The sequence below is a fragment of the Tamandua tetradactyla genome, chromosome 3 (genome assembly GCF_023851605.1).
Source record: "Tamandua tetradactyla isolate mTamTet1 chromosome 3, mTamTet1.pri, whole genome shotgun sequence".
NCBI classification, from domain to species: domain Eukaryota; kingdom Metazoa; phylum Chordata; class Mammalia; order Pilosa; family Myrmecophagidae; genus Tamandua; species Tamandua tetradactyla.
The window spans coordinates 186,973,417-186,988,815 of NC_135329.1; the positions used below are offsets into that span (position 1 = coordinate 186,973,417).

At 35.1% G+C, this 15,399-nt stretch overlaps 1 protein-coding gene and 1 non-coding gene across 8 annotated transcripts in view; both read right to left on the minus strand.

The window, feature by feature from the left end:
- The window catches only part of ERBB4 (erb-b2 receptor tyrosine kinase 4), a 1,077,155-nt gene that overhangs the window by 171,487 nt on the left and 890,269 nt on the right, over positions 1–15,399 (minus strand). The window lies entirely within an intron of this gene.
- Positions 6,717–6,819, minus strand: LOC143678466 (U6 spliceosomal RNA). Its single transcript, XR_013173274.1, has one exon. It is a non-coding gene; the product is annotated as a U6 spliceosomal RNA (small nuclear RNA).

Below are 15,399 nucleotides of genomic sequence, written 5' to 3' on the forward strand. Positions count from 1 at the left end.
TCTCAGATTAGATAAATGTTTGTCTAGTTTAAAGATTCTTTTCAAGGAACCAACTTTTGGTTTTGATGATTATCTCTACTGGGTTTTTTTAACTTCCTATTTCATTTCTCTTCATTCTAATCTTTGTGATTTCCCTCTTTCTGCCCACCATGGGTTTAGTTTTCTCTTCTTTTTTCTAGATTCTCCAGTTATGAGGATAGGTCTCTGATTTGAGATCTTTCTTCTTTTTTAATGTAACCATTTAGAGCTATAAATTTCACTCTCAGTATTGCCTTCACCGAATCCATTAATTTTGGTGTGTTGTGGTTTCATTTTCATTTCCCTCGAGACATTTCCTAATTTCCCTCGTGTTTTGTTCTTTGACCAATTGTAGTTTAAGGATATGTTAATTTGCGAATATTTGTGAACTTCCTGGTTCTTCCTCTTTTACTGATTTGCATCTCCATCCCACTATGGTTGGACAAAATACAGAGTAGGTTTCAATATTTTTAAATTTATGGCACTTGTTTTGTGAGATGTTAGCAGAATGGATAAAACAGCATGTTTTATGCAATGGAGAGGCTGGAGGGAACTACCTAAAAATGTAGAACTGTGTTCCAGTAGCCATGTTCTTGAAGATGATTGTAAAATGATAAAGCTTTCACAATGTGACTGTGTGATTGTGAAATCCTTATGTCTGATGCTCCTTTTATCTACTTTGATAACAGATGAGTAGACTGTATGGAATAAAAATAAATAATAGGGGGGACAAATGTTAAAATAAATTTAGTTTGAAATGCTGGTGATCAATGCAGGGGAGGGATAAGGGGTATGGTATATATGAATTTTTTTCTGCTTTCATTTCATTTTCTGAATAGATGCAAATGTTCCAAGAAATGATCATGATGATGAATATGCAACTTTGTGATGATATTGTGAATTACTGATTGTATATGTAGAACGGAATGATCAAAAGTTAAGAATGTTTGCGTTTGGTGTTTTTTGGTATTTTAAAAATAAAAAATTTAAAAATAAAAAAACAGCATGTTTATCCTTATGATTATGGTTGAGACATACTGTTTTATCCATTCTGCCAACATCTGCTTTTGAATAGAGAGTTTAATCCATTTATATTTAAAGTCACTAGTGATAATGTACTTCTGTCTTCTGACATTTTGCTATTTTTTTTAAGTCTTATATCTTTTTTGACCCTCAATTCTTCCATTAATGCCTAATTTCATATTTATTTGATTTTTAGTATTGCATTATTTTGAGACCTTCTCATTTCTTCCTGAATTTTTTTTATGTATTTTCTTTTTAGTTACTATGGGGCTAAAACTTAAGAATCACATTTGATTTGTACCAACTTAACTCCAAAAGCATACATATACACTGTTCCTGTATCCTTCTGTTCCCCCACTTTTTTGCTGCACATCTTACAAATGATATCCTTATTCATTGTATGCCCTAACCCATAGACTTAGCATTACTTTTTTTATGTCTTGGAATTTTAGAATGGGTAAGAAGTAAAAATTTGATTTACATACAAAAAACCATAATACTACAGCACTGGCATTTATAATTAATTACCCATATGGTTAACTTTTCTGGAGATCTTTATTTCCTTATGCCTCTTTGATCCACTGTCTAATATCCTTTCCTTTTAGTCTGAAAGAACTCCTTTTAGCATTGCTTGTGGAACAAGTCCAGTAGTGATGAATTCCCTCAGCTTTTGTTTTCTGGAAATGGCTTAGCTCTCCCTCATTTTTGAAAGAAAGTTTTGCCAGATATAAAATTCTCGGTTGGCAATTTTCTTTCAGCAATTTTAAATATTTGGTCCCACTGTCTTCTTGCCTCCATGGTTTCTGATGAAAAATCTTATTGGGGCTTCCTTGTATATTATTTGTAGTTTTTCTCTTGCAGCTTTCACAAATTTCTCTTTGTCTTTGGCATCAGAAATTTGAGTATTATGTGTCTGTTGTGGTTCTCTTTGAGTTTATCCTGCTTGGGGTTCATCGGGCTGATCGGATGCCCATATTCATGTATATTGTTAAATTTGGGGAGTTTTTACCATTATTTCCTTCAGTATTACTTCTGCTCCTTTAGTATTCTCATAATGCAAACTGGTATGCTTGATGGCACCCCATAGGTCTCTTAATCTCTGTTCACTTTTTACAATTGTTTTTCCTTTCTGCTACCCAGCTTGAATCATTTCTATTTCTTGTTTTTGAGATCACTGACTCTTTCTTCAGCTGGCTCCAATCTGATACTGAAACAAACCTCTAGGGAATTTTTCAAATATTTTCTTGTCTTCTCCAACTCTGCTATTTCTGTTAATTCCTATTGAGGGACTCAAAGAGATTCTTGTATTTTAATTCATTGATATTGTTTTCCTCATATGTTTAATCCCTTCTCTGAATTTTCCTTTATCTTCTTGGGCATACTTAGTGTCATTTTTAAAAGGTCTTCGGTTGTCATATCCAAAATCTGGTCCAGTTCATTGGCAGTTTCTGGATTTTTATCTTGTTCCTTTGGATTAGCCATTACTTCCTGTTTCTTTCTTTTGTCATGCCATATTTTTTGCACACTGTACATTTTAACATTTTAAAGTGTTAAATTTGAAATTTAATCCCTGAGCTGTCTGTTATTCATATTTGTATTCACCTAGTAATACGACACAGATTTTCTTGAGTGCCAGGATCTAACAAAAAAGAAACAAATGAAAGCAAAAGGCACCTTTCACAGTATTTGCAAACTGGGTCTGCTTTGGCTAGTGGTTTCCTTCTGAGACTATTAGCTTTCCTTTCAAGAAGATCAGCCCAGGGTGGAGAAGTACAGGGTCTTCTTGGTCTTATCTGAACCCTCAGATAAAAAGAAGGAGCCTGCTTCTTTTTCTGGGTTTGTGCTTGTTTTAGCTTGAGGAATGTAGGAACAAGGGTTCAAATGCTCTCTCTACTCTCTTTGAAATAGACTCACCATCTTCGGGGTACTTCTAAGTCTCTATGACTTTCTGCAGGCAGTCAATTTCTTCTTATACTCCTCTTAGCTGTGTGCAAGCTGCTTTTCTGTCTTCAGGACAAATTCTGGGAGAGTGAGTCAGAGATCAGAGATGCGTTTCCTTTTTTAGTCTTTCATGCTTCCACCGTATAGATTGGCACCACAGTGAGCTTAGGGGTTACTCTGATCTTTTTGGAAAAAGGCCAGGAACCCACAATGGAAGCACGGGCTGGCTCCACACCCAGGAAGGGGCTGGCTATAGGTTCTCTAGAAACCTATATTTTAAAACTTTTCAGTTTAAATGTACTGTCATAAAATGTTCAGTAAGCTTAGGATTGGCATAAGGTTTAACTACTGTTCTCATTCATTTGCAGCATATCGTCATGATTAACCTGATTTTCTTCCTTCCTGACTTGATGCTTTCTGGGTTTGATTAGGCTATCCCTGTTCTTTAGCCAGTAACCTGCTATGCCATTTTCCTTTAGTATTCAGAGGGTGCAGATTTATGAATGCATGCATTCCCACTAAGTCATTGTAAGAGGATCTAACACTACCTTTTGAACTATTGCGTTCTTCCTAGATCACATGCTATACACAATCAAGTCTCTTTTCTTTATAGCCACTGTTAAAGATACTTTTAGTGAAAATTTATAAAAGAAATCCTCTGATTTGAGACTCAAATTACTGGTGCTAGAATAAAATTCAATTTTCAGAGAATTATATGTCCACCATAATGCACAAAACACACCAAGTTAAAAAGATATTAAGACAAATTAAGTCATTAGCTATTGATCATGACAAGAACTATGTACAATTAGAAATAAAGAAGTAAGGTGTGGGTGTGATTATATAGGGGTGATGTGAGGGATCCTTGTGATGATAAAATTGTTGTATGTTTTGATTTTTGTAGTTGTTATACAAACAAGGACACATGACTTAATTGCACAAAACTAAGAAACATACACATACACACACAAATAAATATGTGTAAAACTGGTAAAATCTGAATAAGCTCTGTGGATGGCACCTATGTCAATTTTCTGGTTGTGGTATTAGACTCTGGTTATGCAAGATTTTATCATTATGGGGTATGTGTGAAGGGTAAGTGGAACTTCTCTGTAAATTTTTTGCGACTTCCTATGAATCTACAATTATTTCAAAAATGAAAAGTTAAACAAAAATTACTACCTGGAAATCTAATTGGTCAGATGGAAAATAAATTTATGTTTTGTCTTCAGCCCCACTATGGACTTTCTGTTTCTGGGCAAGTCAGTTGATCTTTTTATCTTTCGTTTCTTGTATCTGGAGCAAAATGGAAGTACTACCTCTCTGAATTACTGAAAGCATCTTGAAATCTGTGGGGAAAATGGCATTGCACACTGCCTCTTTAAGATCACGAATATACATCACAGCTTCCTCAGAGAAACACTGCAACACTTGAGACCTCTTCAGTTTAGAAACAAAAGCCATAGGGGAGCAATAAAGTAGATATGCCAGTCCTTGCACTTCAGAAAATCACTGTGCTAAACTCTGCTACAATACCAAGCCTCACACAGTTAGGACTAATAGTTGCAATTGTGAACACTTTACAAAGTTACAGACATGAAGTACAATTTAATCCATTTGCGTTGCATAGCTTTCACCCTTCCATCAAAAAAAAGGTATATTAAAAGTACTAGCTACTATACAGCATACCAAAAAAAAAAATTCTAGCTAAAGCATAAATTCACTCAGAAGAAATTAAATCCTTACTTTCTGGATATGCTGGTAGCTGAATGAAAACCTTTGCCATTTATAGAATGGAGTAACTTACAAAACTGAATTAGAGTTGCTCAGCATGCCAAACAAAGCCACAGGCAAAGCAAAGCAAAGGTTGCTATTTTATAGGTTAGACAAGAAAAAAACTAAATGACTTCTCTAAGTGAAAGACCTTAATATTTCATGCAAACCCCAGGAAATAATTAAGGCTTAGTGCAATTCTGGGACCTGTGCTCTAGAAACTGCCAACAAACTCCATTTTAATCCGGTACAATCGAGATTCTCTCTTATCCCTTAGTACCCCTTACACATTGTCCTCCTTTAAGGCAATGAGAACTTGGTACATAAATCAAAAGCATGGAGTTGTTTCATGGAGGGGATAAACACAATTCAAATTTAGCCAGGTGCTTTATCACCAATTTGGGAGGTTGCAGTGTTATTAGACAATCTGATACAAAGATGATTGAGGGAAAACAATCGGTGAAAAAGGGAGATTTTTAAAAAAACTTGGAAAGTAAACTGAAAAGCATAAAAAGTACATGGAAGTAAAAATAAGCTAGCTGCCTCTCATTTGAAATTCTATTGGGGTAGGTTATATGACCTCATCTTTAAGACCACTTCTATTACTATAACAGTTTCTTTTTACTAAATTACAAATAAGGGGTCCAGAAGTGTAGAGGAGAGGTGATGTGACAGTCTCCTATATGGATTCATGTCCTGGTTGAGTAACTAAGAAGCAATGTGGCCACAGGAACACTCTGTCACTTGTTGAGGTTTCAGTTTCCCCACCTTCAACACAATCATGTCAGGTGGGTCTAAAGCTGTTCTCTAAGGATCTAGGGACCCTAAAGGGGGTCCATGAAGCCCTCTCAATCCCCATTCTGCTGCCGCTGTCATTCAGTTTTATTTATTTAGGTATTTAAGTAAAGATTTCACATGAAGAAACACTTTCTTGGCTTAAAAAAAAAAGCCATTGAACAATATGATCTCTGGGGTTCTGTGTTGTTCCAACATTTTAAGAGACACTGAAACTAGCTTTTTTTAAGATTCACAACCTCCAACAATGAAACATTTCTAGCATGGGTTCTCACCATGTGGTTTCTCTATTGCTTTCTTTTCCTGCTGTACATACATATATATAGCAAAATGATTTATTAAGGTGGCAATTTGTGTGTTTTTTTCTTGCTCTGGAATAAATAAGAAAATCTCTGTTTCTAGTCTGGGCTTCCCATCCTGAAAGAGTGTTAAGGGTTTTTGTCCTATAGGACATAAAATTGCTATTTCGAAGCACCCTGCTTAGGAAATAAGGACCCCTTCAGCTTTGCTTTTTTGTCAGTATAGATGAGGGTGGAAGGTGGAAGATGCTGAACTCTACAACATGGTGAATAAAAGCTTTAAGACTGAAGAGGGAAGAAAGACCACTGGAAATTGTTCCTAGACAGGGCTGGGGGTGGATTTGGAGATCTGTGCCTCTGCTCTCTCAGGCATGTTGTGTGGTTGGATGCCCAGGCCCTGGGAGACTGGATACCATGAGACAAGGACTTGCAGGAACTCGGCGGGACTAGCAGGCTGGGACTAGTCACACGCTGCAGAGCAAAGTCATCCCAGTAGTCCCTGCTTATTGGGTCTGTTGACAGCTAGCCAAACCTCTGACATGAGAAGGAGCCCAGCCAAGATCCGAGAGCCACCCAGCAGACCCCCAGCTGAACGCAGATTCAGGAGCACCTACATTACACACCAAATAAAATGGAAAGACAATGAATCGGAAGCTGTAGACAGGCTGGCGAATTCTGCTGCTATGAAACTGAACAGCTCCTTTATGTGCTAACGATAAAGGTGGGGAAAGTGGGTCTGCCAAGCGTTAAGTAAGCTCCTTTAGACACTTCTACATCACTAGGAGAATCTTTATGGGAACCCCAAGGATTAAAATGGAATTTTTGACCAACTCTGATTTATGAGCACCAACTGGAACAATTTTTCTTTTAAATATGGAGTGCATCACAAATTTGTATGTCATCCTTGCACAGGGGCCACGCTAATCTTTGTATCGTTCCAATTTTAGTATATGTGCTGCGAAGTGAGCACCAAACTAGAACAATTTTAATTTAGGAAAAAAGTGTGTGATTTTCCTTGAATTTGGTATTTGAGACTAAATTTTATTCTGTTTAACATGAGATAAAGGCTAAAAACTTTCTCTTGAACAGTTTTATCTTTTGTTAACGGGGTGGGGGGGCCACAGATTAACCCTTTATTTGTGTGAAGGTAAAGCAATCCTTTTCTGAAATGAATAGCCTTGAAAGCATGCTCTGCGTGATTTATAAAAGAAAGCCAATATTTACTAAGCAATTATTATGTGGAAGGCAACATGCTAAGATCTTGAAACATTTTATTTTTATTGTTACAACAATCCTATGAGGTAGATGTTAATTATTCCTAATTTTTCAGTGAGGGAACTCAGATCATTTAAGACAGCAGCCAAAGTTTCACAAACCAGATCTTTCTAATTCCAAAGTCCAAGTTCTTTCACCATAATATACAGAATAGCTTCTCAATGGATATTTGTTATATTATGACTACAACAATAAATGAGTATTAATGAACAATATATATGCATATATACATGTGCGTATATACACATATATTGTCTATGTATATATACACATACAGGCAATATAGCTACATACATATATGCATTCCTGTTTTATAGAAACTTATGTCTAAATTTTCAGATTAACATCAGTTGCTCCTAATCATTTGGTTAAACACTGGATTTATTTCATTGTATCTAATAAGGTCTGTTGCATTCTATACAATTATTTTCATTTTGCAGCAGAGGAGTCTGACTAGAAATTCACAAAATCTTGATCCAAGATTAAAACCAAGATTGTATTTTTCTGTGGTTCAGGTTCTTTCTGCTATATTATGCTATTTTTAAGTGGTATCAATTAATGAACTTTAATCATAATAAACAGTGTATTATTTTTGCTTAATATAATAACTACATGTCTTAAGCACTGAAGCTTGACAGCAATTGTGCAAAACTGACGCATGATCTCATTTAACCTTCACAAGAATACTCAACCTATGTCCATTTTATAGATTAGGAGATAGATCTATAGACATCATGGGATTTGCTTGTCATTACAGATGGTAAGTGGTAAAGTTAGAACTGGAACCCAGTTCTGCTTCTTTCCAAATCCTGCCCTCATAACTGCTGTATGGTACCATCTTTCACAAATTCAATGTATTTCATTTACGTGGTTATTGTCTGTCTTCCCTAGTGGAATACATGAACTGTGATAGAAAGATTTTTTTTCTATTTCATTCTTTCTTGACTCCCTAGAGTCTGACATTGTACCTGCTACATCATAAGTCAATAAATTCTTTAAATGATTAAATGAATCAATCCCTCCTGGTTAGACAAACACCACCGATATCTGTCCTCTAGGACACAATTTTCATGTCTCTGATTAAGAAATGGACAAAAAATTTGCAGTAACTCACTCATACAACTGTTTCTTTAGGAAGAACAATTGGGCAGTGAATTTCCATGAGGCAATCAGTGAACTATCTATAATGCTGAGTTCAGTTGTACATCCTGGCACTCCTTTGCAGTGTGACTCTGAGGAACGTACTTATTAAGTCAGCTCCACGCCACTGACTTTGTTAAAAGTCTAATGACAATTCGTCAGAACACAATGCATTTAAAAGTGACAGCAGTAATAGATAATAAGCTAACTTTCATCCTTGTCTCTCCCCAAAAGTGGTTAGATGACCATAAAAAATAAGCTTTCTTTTAAAATTTGAATTGTGGAATTTCAACAATTGGGGCTTAGCTACGCCACTAATACTGTGGCTGATAATTCCAATACTTATTTTCATTCCACCTTTATAATGCTTTCTGGAGTCAAAACATACCCATAGATCCTATTCTGTCAATTAGTATTTGCAAACTTCTAAACAAGATTAAGCGTCATTCTTTAATACATTTCAAAGGGTATAGTTTGAGGAATACCTATGAAATTAAGAAGAAAGTGATAAAAAATCAATTGCAGTCACAAAATCAAGCAGTGACATTCGGATTATTATTGCACATTATCTATAGATATTCCTTTCCTAATTGTAATAAGTGACAATTTTATATTTTTAGAGTGTTCTGTCTCTTCTCCAGATGATTTACTTATTTATTTATTAAATTTTAATTTTACAGTTTGTACATGTGTGTATGTGACTGAAGCCACATCTACAGAGTCTTGTCCTGACTAGAAATAAATCAGAAATTTCAGCACCCAGTTCATCCTTTTTACTAGTACCAAACAACTTGATTCAACTCTTTTATTCCCATAGAAAAAAATGGCTGGATTGAACAGAATTTACAGTTTCCTGTCATTCTGTGCAGCGACACTAGTGAAAAATGGAAAAGAGGAAAGAAAGAAGAAAGGAAAGGAAAGCTTTGCTTATGTAACACGTTCTAGCCTTAAGACTTCACATGTGTGTACGGAAAAGGAAATCATGACTTAACACAGGAATCTGTTTTCCTTCCAAAATTTGTGGACTGCGTTTTTGAACTGAGGTTCTTCTCTTCTTTTTGTCCCTCCCACTAAATCCCACATTGTCACCGATTATAAAGGAAAATAGTGTCCACAGATACCTCTCAATGAACTACAAAAGTCAGGTTTCTACAACAGAATTCTCATTAGGTCCATTTAGGTATATTAAATGGACAAGGGAAAATAATCATGGAACAAATTAGAGTGAGAAATGAAAGCTAATACAAAAGTTTAATTAAGAAAATCTACAAACTGACCTAAAATCATACTGTCCTTTGAGATAATGCAAGTTTTTTAAAGGCCTTATTGAATCTGCAAAAATACTATTCCTGAGTCTTTATTCACAGACAGCATCTAAATAATCGTTGGTCAAATATACAGGATTAATTTTAATTTATTAAAATCTTGGACAATCTTTGATTTCCATTTCCTTACAGAAGAACTTGAAGGTTGGGTCTATTTGCAACATAAGCAGGCAGGCTATGGGTCATTTTTAAGGGTACAATTGACCACTAATGCATATTTTTAGAATCATCTCCTTTAGAGGTAAAACACTGAAAAAGAAAGCCCTTGGAATCAAACTGCAAATCAATTATGAGCAGCAGAAGAAAATCCGACAATAAAGTAAAGTAGGGCACCAAAAAAAAAAAAAAAAAAAAAAAAATTCACACTCAAGCTCTGCTGAAGGTTTTAGGATTTTGAAAATTAATAGTGGCCTATACACAGTATATATATATCCTTTGCAAATATAGTTTAAAATAGCTACAAATAATAGTTTCTTTGTAATGAGTCAGGAGTTGAAAGTTGTGCAATAACAGTTAATCAAACAAATATTAACCTTTTTTTAGCTTGAAACTGAAATGATAGAATTCTTTTTTACTCCACTTCAGTAATGAACTACCTTATTCAAAGAATTACTCCAGATCAAAGTTCTTTGCCAGTTTTCTGGTGATTTCACACATTTCAATATTACAAATAATCCAATTCACTAACATGAAAATTGGAGTTCATGATAAGATCACACTGTAGAACCGCCTCCTAGGAACCCATGTAGGAAAGCAGATGAGAATTAGAGACTTAAGTTCTTTCTTCCAAAGGTTAGAAATTTTACATATTAAACATATGATTTCCTTTTCTCTGTTCCACATAGTCCCCACCCCTTCATGGTGTAAGAACAGAGTAAATCTTTTATATCTGGGATTTAAAAATCAAGTACTTTCCAAATGACATCGTTGGATGTTCTAACCATATATGTTATGCCTCTCCTTAATTGTACTCATCTCTAATATTGTCCAAAATAACACATAGTCTATAATTTTACTCTGTGCTAAGCAGTGTTCTTATTAGATTATAAATGTTGCCTTAAGCTCACAATTATCCATGAAATAGAGATTATTATTATCCTCATTTTCAAGGGCTCAGAGAGATTAACTTATCTGAGGAGAAATAGCTAATATGTGTGGAGCTGGGAATTGAAGGCAGTCTGGTTCTAGAGTGGATGTGTTTAACACAGACTACATTTTAAATTCTTAATTTACAGTGTCATGTGTGATCAGAATCTTTGGAGAGCTCATTTAAACTGTATAGTAGTTTGCAGAACTGTCTTGAGCTTGCTATATCATTTATAAGTAAAACATACATGTTTTCAGTAGTATATTTTCCTGGAAATGGAACATAAATACTGATGGTAAAACATGGTTTCACAAAGACCATAAAAATGATTATTCATGATATAATATTTTTCCCTATTATACTAATGATGAGTCAGTGCTAAAGATAAGATTTCATGCTTCCATCTCCAGTTCAGAAGTGCCCATGGGGGAAGGCATAGCCCTTTAAGCTGCTATGATGCACAGGTGTACCCAGAGGAAGGAGTGAAAGTGAAAGAGAGCTAGCTGCAGTGTCAGAGTTACCTGGAATCGAATCCAGGTGATTCGACATATTGATGTGGCCCTTTAGGACTTAAAGTCCCACTATCCTCATTTACAACCTGTGACAAATATTGGGATATTCCTATAGAGTTTCAGTAAAGACTAAACAGGACAATGAACCTCAAGCTTAAAGCACCAAGCAGATTCCAGGTAGGTAATATACGCTCGATCTAAGTATGGATTCAATCATTATCAATTTACTCATGATGAAGTTCCTTTGCTTGAAGCTCACATCTAGTTTTCAGAATCTGTTCATTTTTCTTAAAACAAATAAACAAACAAACAAAAACAACTGTTAAGAAGGGAATTCTTCCATCCTGGATTCATAAAGCACCAGGAAGCCATATGGTATTATACGAATGTTAAGTAATAATATGTTACGCTCTGCTTCCAAAATTAAATCAAGTTCCAAATGCAGCATATGCAAGTGAAGATGGCTGCCTATAAGAAGCAAACAATTTTGGTATTTAAATTTGTGTTTTCCATTACAGTCAACTACGTAGCATCATACGCCAATAGAAGAATGAAAGAAAACTGGAAAATGGATGAAAATATTTTTAAAATACTTTCTTCCTTAATACATGAAGACTATAAGGACTGGTAGTTTCAATATGTAGTTACTAGCAGTGTGAATTTAAGCAAGTTACTTAAAATTTTCTGTGATTCACTTTTTTTTAATGTGTGAAATAGAACTAATGATGGTACCTATTTCATAGCTTTGTGGTAAAACAAATTAAATCATGCATAAAAATATATAGAATGTGTCACCCTGAATAAGTGCTTGATAATTTTAGCTACAATTATTATTTCATCTACATACAGTTAAGATTTCCACAAGTATGCTATAACACCAAGAGAAACTGGTTATCTCACAGTATTATATGCACACCCCTCAACTTTGTCAACGTAAAAAAAGGAGGCAGCCAAAATAAAATTAGGTATTGGAGCAATTCGGATAATATCTCATTTAACACCCATGAGACTCTATTGGTGAAAATTAAAAACAAAGAAAAATAAACCTCTAAGTTACTGAAGTAGAAGATATTTATAAAATACTTATCTTTACTAAAAACAATACTATTCATAATTTACAGACAGTTCTAAAACAATTCTGTTTCATAGGTTTTAACCCATAGTTAAGAAGAAGGAGACCATTTTTAAATACCCCAAAGTTCTAGGAGTTGATCAAGGAAATGCATATGGACTATTTTATTTAATCTTCACAAATTCCTATGAATTAGTTGTGATGGTTATTTTCATGCATCACCTTGGCTAGGCTATTGTGCTCAGTTATCTGGTCAAGTAAGCAGTGGCTTGATTATTTCTATGAGGGTATTTTGTAGATGGATTTATATGACCAGTCAGTTGATTGCACCTACATCCACAATCAACAAAGATATTGTTCTCAGGAATGAAGAGAGTCTCCTCATCTAATCAGATGCTCTTAAAGTAAGAGCTGAGGATTTCAGAAATCACAAGGAAGTTCAGCCATCTAGCTTCTCCTGGAGAATATAACTTCACCTTCGTTGGCATTTCAAGCTTGCAGCTGCCCTACCTAGTCTGGACTTGCCAATTCCCATAGCTGTGTGACACAATTTCTATAATAAATCTGTTAACAAAACAGATAGATGATAGATAGATAGATGGATAGATAGATAGATAGATAAGATATATACTGGAATATATCCTATCAGCTCTGGAGAACCTTGACTAATATAATAATGGATTAGTTTGCTATTTGCTGCTGTAACATATTATCACAAATTTGGTGGCTTAAAAAACAAACAGAAATTTATTCTCTTGCAATTCTGGAGGACAGAAGTTTGAAATTAGTTTCATTGTACTAAAATCAAGGTGGTGGAAGGCCTTAGTTCCTTTGGAGGTTCTAGGGAAAAACCTGTTTCCTTGCACTTTTTGAGCTTTTAGGGGCTGTCTACAATCCTCAGCACATGGCCCCTTCCTCCATCTTCAAAGCACATCACTTTAAACTCTGCTTCAATCTTTACATCTCTTTCACGTTAATCCTACTATTTCTCACACACGAGGACCTGGGTAATCACACTGGACCTACTCGAATAATACAACTTCCCAACTCAAAATCCTTAATTTAATCCCATTGCAAAATCCCTTTTACCACAGAGGGTAACATATTCAAAGGTTCCAAAGATTAGAGCATTTTTGTGGGCCATTATTCATCCAAATACTACTAGATATGATTATATCCATGATGCAGATGAGAAAAAATGTAATAATCATTATTCAACTCTCTATATTGAGAAATTAAAATTCAGAGAGGTTGATGTGTAAATATGGCCTTGCTGACCCTACTGCTCTTTTCCCTACATGATTCTGCCCTCAAAGTAGGAAAAAAAAGATGAAGGAAGGACTATCTAAGAGTAGACTTTTTATTATCTTTAGCTGAGTTAAAAATATTGGCTAAATATTTATTGAATGGGTATTAACATAAGACCAAATTTTAGGTGCTAGGAATAAATATGAATCAGACCTAGTGGTCCCTAGGTAATTCCATCTCTTCCTATATACTTAAATATCTCACAGATATACTACTCCCAAATTTATGTCCCTAGCCCTAACTGCCTAACTGGCACCGCCAGTTTTATGTCCTGTAAACTGCTCCAGCTTGCCCTGTCTAGAACTGAACATTTGATTTTCCCCTGCAGACATACTTATTCCTTAGTCTTCACTACCTCAGGAAATGGCAGAAACATCTGCCACTCTCTCTTCACCGACAGTTACTCTACCACAGAATGCTTTAATTTTTTTTTGTCAAAACTATGCCTTGATTCCATTTACTTTTATTTCCATTGCCCCAAGATACCTAACTTATATCTTCATTTCCATCCTCTCAATCTTACCTGCAAAATAAATTGGTATGATTTCTTTAAAACAGTACATTATGTCACTTTCAAGATAAAATATTTCAGTAACTCACTACTGTACTTATAATAAAATCCAAACTTGTCTTGCTACACGGAGATAATACCTGTGTTCATCTGCTTAGGAACTTTGTGTGTTATTGTGCATAACCAGTAAACCAGCCCCCTTTCACTCCCTAAATTGTTCCATTTGGACAATAAAGTATACAGTCACTCATCTATAGGTTCCTGTATGCTCTCTCCTCTGCCAAAAATATTCATCTCACAGCCAACACCTTCTGCCTCAGGACTCGGTGGAGCCTTAAGTATCCCTTATAATCATTTTCCTTCAAAATCTGAACTGTAGTGTTTAGCCTTATACTTAACTGGTTAATTTGTTGACTATCTGTCTACCCCATTACATGTAAAGTGAGAACAATGTCCATGTCGCTTAACCAAAAGACCTTAGTTAGCATCGTTCCTGGGACGGGGTAGGTACTCAAAAAGGTTTATCAAACATTGATGACTAGATAAGCTTGCCATATAGTCAAAGAAATATACAAACAAATAGCATAACATTTAAGTAAAATATGTTCAAGACACCAACAACTAAAACGAATACCCAAGAGGAAGTGCCTACTTCTGCTTAGAGAGGAGATTGACCAGGGAAGGCTACATAAACGGAAGCAGCCCAATGAGGATGGTTGAAGAACATACTGTGTGAATCAAGAGGCCGGGAGTAAAGACTCTGATTAGAGGGAATGGCATTAGCAAAAGTAAAAGGGTAAAACCGTATAGATGGTGAGGAAACTCTCACATAACTGATACATTAATGTAAGTGACCACCAAGGGCAAAACCCAAGTAGTGAGGCGCACTGAAGGAAGTATATAGAGAGCGAAGATATTTGAAGTCTAGCTTAATTTTCATTTATGTCCTCTGATGATTTTAGAATTTCTATTGCATATTTACTCACCTTATAAATTATAGAAGTTCTTAGAGTTAAAAAAAAGCAACTTTTGAAGAACCGCATCTTAAAATTTCATTACTATAAAAAATCCTCTCTGTTGTGAGCTTATCACTTAATATTCACAAAATTATAATAAATGGTCCATAAGGAGATGATTTTGAGACTTAGGGTACATAGAACTAAACCGGGCTTTTACTACAAATAATTTTGGGGGGGGAGTGCATTTTAAGAGTTAGCTCAAATTTCTCTTTTGAGAACATACTTTTATTGATTCTCAGATTGTAAAAAGAAACAGGCCAAAACAATCTCATTAATATTCTGGTATTTATAGTATGCAATG